This window comes from Astatotilapia calliptera, chromosome 6 (genome assembly GCF_900246225.1).
Source record: "Astatotilapia calliptera chromosome 6, fAstCal1.2, whole genome shotgun sequence".
Lineage (NCBI taxonomy): Eukaryota > Metazoa > Chordata > Actinopteri > Cichliformes > Cichlidae > Astatotilapia > Astatotilapia calliptera.
In genome coordinates, this window is record NC_039307.1 from 32,897,550 (window position 1) to 32,906,349 (window position 8,800).

Genomic DNA, 8,800 nt, shown 5'->3' on the forward strand with positions numbered 1-8,800 from the left:
CCATTGCAAACCGCACACTTTTGGTGGAATCTGATAGAAACATTTCTGGATTCATATTTCCATCAGTCTTGTCACAATCCCCAACACCACCTCCCCACTGGCTGAAATGCAAGCACAAACCATGACATATCCTCTGCCGTGTTTAACACATAGAGTCACACTCATGGTTGTGCGTGCTTCCTGACCACTTTCATACATATATACAACTGGAACCACTAAATCAGACCTGTTGCCACTGATTTTCAGTCCAATCCCTGTCTCTCTTCCTTAAGAATGTGCTCTATACAACTATATACTATTTGTCTATAATGGTGGTGGAATAGCATCATAAGAAATAGCATGTGAAGAGTTCAAATTTCAGTCAGGTTGTATTTTCAGGCTGGATGTAGTTCTGTGTAAGTGTGTGTTTAAAGTTGGATTGACTTCCACTTCCTCTGTTCCTGTCATATCCACTGCCCTCACTCTTTCCTGTTTACATGAGGCGACTTCCGCCTGAACATCGGTAGAACCTCTCTTCTCTCTTTCTCTTTAGATCCAGATAAGTCCCTTAATAATAATGAAGGTTGATTACAGTAAGAAGGCTATTTTCTGGCTCTTTTGTCCCCCTGAGAGAATTGATCAATGAGCAGGAAGTTGAAAGTTAAAGCAGCTCAAATGGCCAAATTTTCTTTCATCTAGCTTCCTTTCATAATGGTTAAGTGCGTAATGCGCATAAACACACACACACGCTATTATGAGAGCCTTCTAATGTCCTGCCATGCAGGTGTGTGTTAATCTTCTAAATCCAATAATAATGGCAGTCCTGATCTTCATATGAGCCGATCGGGATCAGTGGAGCAGCTGTACAGTATGTGTTTACACATTAATAGGCACACAAAGGTATAAAAACACACACATATAAAGTACTGTATTACAGTACTTTATATGTGTGCGCTCCATCTTAGAAAGAGTATGTTAGAAAGAGAGGTGGGGCCTTTTTTGTCTTCATAATCCGTTAATTGTAAGACAATTTAGCTCCTTTTATACTGGAACATATATATATTACAGGCTTTTTAGTGTTTCATTAAACTGTCTCACATTAACAGAAGACTCCTTTTTTAATAATGTGATAGTATTATACTAATAGCAATAATATCATCAGTTAATGTGCAGTTGTTTATTCTGACTGACCAGTAGAATAAACTAAAGTTTTGTAAAGCTTGAATTAAACTAGAATCCCCTCCCAAGACTGAAGGTCATCTTTAGCTGTATTTTTAGATCTAAAACGCTTCCAGCAGATAACCCACGCTGCTTCACAAGAAACTGGATCATTTTAATGTGAATAATTCTCTATGAAGGTGAGATCTGCAAAAAATACGAACAAGGTGAAATAAAAAACAGCCTCTTACGCCATCAGTATCATTGCTGTTCTATAAAGTCGCAAGCAACACAACAAGGACATTTATGCTGTACACCTATTATGCATATTTCAGAAAACACACACACACACACACACACACACACACACACACACACACACACACACACACACACAGGTTTCCATCTGGTGAACTTTTTAATCATCACTTTTGAGGACCACCCTTTCTCTAGAAGCCTTTTGTCCCCATAATGTCATGATTACCAGAACACACACACGCACACACAATTGCAATGGCCCACTGTATGGAAAGGACTATTTGTTCATAATAGATGGGGGGGAATTACAGCACTGAGACAATGGAAGAAAAGGTGAGAATCGGAGGCAGTGACATCACTTGCTAAACCTCATAAATATTTCAACGTGTGAAAGAAAGAGGGAAGATGAAACAAAGAAGAATGATATCATACATCTCAAAGGAAAAATATAATAATACATTTATTATAAAGTGAAAATCATGGAAACTGGGAGGACAGTGATAAGAATATGAGCAAAACAACTGAGTGACATCACAATGTACAGAGTGACAAAATAGTGCTGATTAAACCAGGATAGGACAAGAGAATGGTTAAACAGAAGACAGTAGATGTGATGGAGAGATGATAAAAAGATGAAAAAGAAGTCAGTAAAATCAGTTAAATATTATTTAGCACTAAATCACAACAACAGGTGTGTTATATTACTATATTACTACTATGGTCAAGACCCTACAATTAGAAGAAATAAAGGAAGGTGGAAATTACTAAAGGAAAAGAGAGATCAAAGTGATGATGATAAATGATGCATTAAAATGCATAAAAATAGTGTGTATATCCAGTGTATAGTGTGTAGTGGAAGCAGAACAATGTTTAGCAATCCATCTTTTTACATCTGTGAATCAAACATCATCTCAACCTATTCGAGTACAAGAGCAGCTTTTACAATAACGTGCTGGTCTTCGTGATCTGATCAGCGAACCTTACAGCAGTGCAGTGCCTTGTAGATGTTTGCCAGTGTGGTCATCAACTCAAACTACTCCAGTCTGTTTATCGACATCCTGCCTCTAAGTCTGCTTTCATATTGAATTTATGCTTTGAGAACAATTCTTCACAGGAAATCAGAGTCAGAGAAAAGGTCAGCAGAAACATGCGCACATCTCTTTTTGGGGTTAGAGTTTTTGAAGCTTCTCAACTACTTGACAACTTACAAAAAAGGAGCAACTTAGCAAATTAAGTTCAGCAAAGCATGGATAATTTGTTTTATTACAATGCTATCAACGTTTTTTAATGGATTTCTTAACAATACGAGTTGCATATTCTATCATCATCACCATGTCTCTGTCCTGGTAGTCAGCAGCCAAGTTCTTATATGATTGTTCTGTTCTATATGTCCTGTACATATAATCATTAAGAACACTGTTCTAACATCTAACCAGCGCAGTAGGTTATTATTATCCAAGAATATATGATACATGAGACACTAGGGTTGTGGGAATAAGTGGGAGTGAAACTCTAGTAGTAATTGTCAAGGTAAGCTAGCAAATGGAGCCAAAGGTTGAGTTCTAATCACAGTTCAGCACAAAGGATGGGTGCTGAAATGTCACAGCTGAGCTTTGGTTTCCAAATGTTTGAACACACCACCCATTTCTTCTGCTCAGCAGCTCTCAGTGGGCAGAATTCAATGAAGAGATTACTTGCTAGTGATAGAAGGAGGAAGCAATGTACTGGTAATATGTACTGATAAAAACTAATAATGGCCACTCCGTGTGCTGATAACACTTGAAACAGGAGGGTCTACACTCTCTTTACTCTCACCCTCATCTGTCTTGTTATTAAAATCCAACTTAACCATCACCAAATAGTGATGCCAGTCCAAAAGGCACAGTCCCAGTCTACCAGACTGTCAGTCCCTCCATAGTTATGTACAATGACTTCTCTGCAACTCTTAGCAGCCTCCTCTGCATAGCTTTGCAGAGATGTCTCAGCAAGCACAGCTGCTTCTCAAAGATGGAAAAGTTGGTGAAAGGAAAGAAGAGCAAAGAAAAGAGAGGAAAGGAAGCAGGCCATAAAGGATGTAGGGAGGGAAAAAAGAATCCAATTAAATGGAGGGAGCGAAAAAGTGGGAAAAACAAGCTGCTCATTAACCCTCTCAAGGAAGGTGTTGCAGATTTGCAATAGTTAAAAGCTAAATACTTGATTACCCCACATACAGATTTTATGAGGTTTTTTTACTCAGAAGTACCACTGCAGGTATTCTTTTGTGCATTAGCAACAAAAACTTAATTTGAGCCTGAGAGGGTTAAGTGAAGGCAGAGAAAGTAACACCGCACCTCTTTCAGCAGTGCTTTGGTGTGTGCTTCCGTGTGTAAACGTGTGCATATCTCTGTAGCTGCATGCCTGATGTTACGTGTATTTAGTCACAGCCCGAAGGCATGACTGGGAGAGTGACTAATTGTGCCGTCTGCTTAGCATAACACACATACATGCACACACAACGAGATTATGCAATCGCCATCAGGATAATCTCTGTGGCCTGGTATTTTTTCCCCCCAGAGGATGACTATCGACACGTCTAGATTACTCGCTCGTCTGAAAATCCTTCTCTCTTTTTCCCTAATCCCTGACCTGTACTTACATTACACCATCCATCCGCGTATCCATGCCTTCTCAGTCCATTCCCATGCTCATCCAGCTCAGAATAACTAACCTGACACAAACTATTTGTTCAGCAAGGTGTTAACTCACAGCTGTCATCTTGTAGTGCAATATTCAAAAGAACTTTGATGTAGCCTCTTTTCTTTTGTTTTCTTTTGCAACAGCTTAGTTTCATTATGGGGATCATTAAAGTGTTATCTTACCTCTGATGTCACAAATAAAAGCTTTTTGTAGTTTGCTGACTCCTCTGTTTGATGTGGAGTGAAACTCTGTGGGTGATCGTGGCTCAAGAGTTGGCAGTTTGTCTTGTGATCAGAAGGTTGCCGGCTCCGACCGTCTTGGATGTTGTGTCCTTGGGCAAGACACTTCACCTGTTGCCTACTTTTTGTGGTCAGAGGGCCCGGTGTCGCCAGTGTCCGGCAGCCTCGCCTCTGTCAGTGCGCCCCAGGGCAGCTGTGGCTACAATGTAGCTTGCCATCACCAGTGTGTGAATGTGTGGATGACTGAATGCAGTGTAAAGCACTTTGGGCTCCATAGGGACTAAGTAAAAAGCGCTATACAAATACAGGCCATTCTTTTATCATTAGTCACACAACGCCAAGTTTGGAGGGAGCAATATCTGATTACTATCGATTTCAAGGAAGAGCATGAAACGTAGCAGGAGTGCACATGAACTATATTCCTAAAATAACAAAGATTGGGGGGGGTTTTAATCAGGTAAGCCCCTGAAAATATTTCTGAAATGTTGAGTTTGATGTTATGATGTCTGTTTTGATCTTGCATTTTTCACATCAAGGCCATTTCCTACAACACCATCGCCTGCATCTCCTGCCTTCACACTGTTACCTTTCTGTTCCACCTATTTTCTAAGGAAAATTAGCAAAACAGTGATGGTCCTGGTTATGTGACGTTGCTGGGGTTAGGGGTTGGAATTAGCTACAGCTGATGATCTAGGGGTTAAGATTTAACATCGACTGAGTTGTTATGCTTAAAGTAGTAATATTTGAAGTTTTCCTCTAATCATTCCTCGGGGTTGAGATACACATAAGTGTCAAATTCAATTTATTTTTATTAAAAAAAACACCTTACTTCTAGAGTGAGCTCAGCGAGCTCAAAGTTAGAGAAGGGGTCACTGCAAGTCGATCTGAATGACCACCATTCTCTTCTGATGAAATGTTCCTTCGGGATGGGAGCGGTCTGATCGAGGATGTCCCCATCCGTAGGGCAAAAAGGGGTCACTGGGTAAATATGCTATCATCTTAACAGTCACAAGATCTCAACCCAACGGAAAACACATGAGAGATTTTGTGCCACATATTAGACAGCGCTTTCTACGAACAAAAGGGTTTAACGTTAGGGTAAGGGTTACTGTGTGAGTGTGCATGTGCTGTCCTTGAGGTGTGAGATAAAAGAGTGTCAGCCACAGTTCAGGTAACACTGAAGAAGAGAGCAACAAGGGAAAATCAAAACACTGGCAGGTGGTCCCACACACAGAGCAGGCAGTTTACTGTGGAACAGTTAGCAAGGACAATTGGAAACTGCAAAGCAGTGCAGATAGATTTGTGGAGGTGACACACTGGACAGGAACAAACAGGAAGTACAAAAAGAGTTCAGTTACTAATTGCACCTATTCGTCTCTCTGCTAGTGCTGTGCGATACTGCAAATGTCAGTATCGATCCTATGCCAAGTAAATACAGGGCCAGTACTGATACTTTTGAACTTACAAAGGCAGCTTATGTAGGGCCGGGCAGAGTGGAATCACTTATGAGATGAGTCATCAGCTTATAAAACCTCTCAGATTTTCATGTATTTTGAAAGTTTTGAACTTTTCTCTAAAGCACTTTGGGTCTACTGATGTTTTTTAAATGTGCTATAAAAAGAGCTGACAGTCAACACACAACGATTTAGACATTTTTATACTTCATGTTTATACTTCAGGTAGATTTCTTTCATTCACAGTAAAATAACTTATTTAGCACAATTCAATGGTCTGAATATGTTATTTGAATGAATATAGCCTATAGGTAATACATCTGCCAAAGTAAACTATGATACTTTATCCTTATCAATAATTAATGTTAAAGTGTGACTGCATGAGAGGGGCTGTGTTTCCACACACTTAAGACTAAGATGACAGAAACAAACTAAAGTATCAATCCTATTATGCTCATATCTGATCCCAATACCAGCATTGGGATCAATACAGCTTTTACTGTCTGCAGCTCAGTCTTTCCCACTTAAGACGGGGGGCGTGAAGGAGTCATGGCAACAGACATTTAACAAAATAAGGCTCGTCTTCTTGTGAGCTGTCATTTTAAAGAGGCAAATTCGGGGGTGGGGCACTGCTACATCATTCTGTTCCAGCTGCTACAGCTGTGCTTTGCGATCTTTGTCAGACGAGCAGAAATAACGTTTATGATCACTAATGTGGATGATAGACCAGCTACGCTAATGTGTTCTGCCTCATTGCTCCTCCAACCAACCTTCTCTGTCCTGTGCTCTAGATTTAAAGTGAGACATCCTTCAACATGTCATGCTGAGATGCACTTCTTCAGATCAGACGTATGAGAGGGAAGACAGGATAATAGCTGACATTTATTTTCTTTTATAAGGAAAACATGTAAGCCATGTTCTACATTCAAGTTAGTGCAATGTGCAATGGGCTTCTCACAGAGTGATTCCTGTAATGAGCAACATGAATGCTTCAGAAAATGCTGACAGTCTAAGGTTTGTGATAATGAATCAAAACACTGAGGGCTGTTTCCATGGCTTTGACTGTGTGGTTTTTATGCCATTTAAAGTTGTAATTTAAAGAGACTAAATGAAGGAACTGTTAAAAGTGGTGTCAAGATAATGAAAGTCAGCCAAATATTTTAAGTAGCAGCAAAACATGTGAACAATGTTTGGAGGTCATTTAAAAAATCAAACTCTCTCTGAGGTCGTGACCCAGGCAAACATGAATGTCTGGCCTTTGCTTCGCACTCCACATCTGGTGGATTTGTTCTTGTAAATCTTTCCCCCTCACATACTCAGACACTCGCGTCCTCTCATAGTCTCCCTCCATCAGTCGTGGCCTTTCATGTATCAATGGCTCCATTGATAGGCTTGCATGAGTCTGTCTGGGTGGATCCTGCTTTTGGGATTTTAGTCCTCTGTTAGACATCCTTACCTAATGTTTCCACACACAGACACACGCTGTCCCTCTGCTCATCTACCAACGATTCTTCTTTGCAGTCACTGGGTTTAATGCAAGTGCACACTTTTTATGTCCAAAAGATAAAACCAAGTCATAGAACCTGCAGTTCCATAAACGGCCACACGAGGTTTGAGTCCCTTTGGACTCCTTTGATAATGACAAACTCTACAGTAGAAATGAACACATTTCCTGACAAATGTAAATATTAATAGTTATACACAAATATAGCATGAATTGCATGAAATCTTTGCTGCAGTTTGGGAAGTGAAATTGTCGTATTTTGCTTTTACATTATTTTGCACTAATTACTAGCTATCTCTATGTAAATCCACACAGTTTATTAATGTGCTTGGCTAACCAAGTTAGCTAGCATTTACTGATAATTTAATACTCCACCTTCATTCATATATTTCTGCCTCCAAAAAACTAAAATGTTAATAGACAAAATACTAAACCTCAGTCCATAAAGCAATGGGTAATGACATCATGGTGGTTACTTTCATCCTTTATAAACAGTTAATAACTGAATTTTTTTTGATACAGTTGAGCAGTTAGAAAAACTGCAAACATTGTTACAAGAATCGCAAACAATGAATGCATATGTTTATGATTCTTTACGATGAGTCTTTCGATTTATTTTTGTTTTTGTTGCAAATGATCCCTCTAAATACAAACAGTGTTGCTGTTCTATCCCTTTATCGGGCAGGCTGTGGCAGAACTCCAGACATGAGCTCATAAGGAGACTCCCTTTGTTGTGGTGGGGAGGTGAGAGGTGAAGATTTGTGATGTCTGCAGCACCCAGGTGGAGATGCACAGTTTAATAACTTGTATACCATCGTGACGCTCAGAAACACACCCACCGGGGTCTATGCGTGCATACACTTGCACATCTGCATTCATCCATAGACTAGTACTTCATGTGTGCAAAGGTAACTCAAACACAGTGGAAAAGTGGAGGAAAGTTTGGTGACCTGAATGCTGACCGTTGTAAAGGAATGTGTGTCGTGAATAGACAATATTTTCCACTTTCCCAAACACACATTCGGCAAAAGCCCCAAAAACCTGCAGCTGCCCAGTTTCCAACAGCAAGCTTGTGGTGTTCGTAGGTAAATTCCAGGTAGAATCCTATTTATACTCCCTCGAGTCAGTATGGTTAAAAAATAATAATAAATTGTCTCCTTTTAGTCACACACTCTCTCATGCAATCATCAGACATATGTCAAATTTTCCCTGGGTATTGTCTCAACACATTTTACAACCCACTCTTCCCCTTGATGTTTCTAAATTGCCGTCTCTGTGTATGTTTACTGATGCGGTTGTGTCTGTCATTAGGGTACATCTTACTCCAGCTATTCATAGATTAGAAGAGGCTTATTGTGATGCACCCCGTGTTTCTTGTTCACACCCCGTCTTTATTTGCAGTGATTCATGGAGTTGTGCAAGTATGAGTCTGAAGATGACTTTTACCTTCTGTATACAGGAGGTGAGTGACAGGCTTATGCAGTGTGCAGTTTTCTTTTTCCTCTTTTATCTAAAAGTCAATCTTGCAGAAG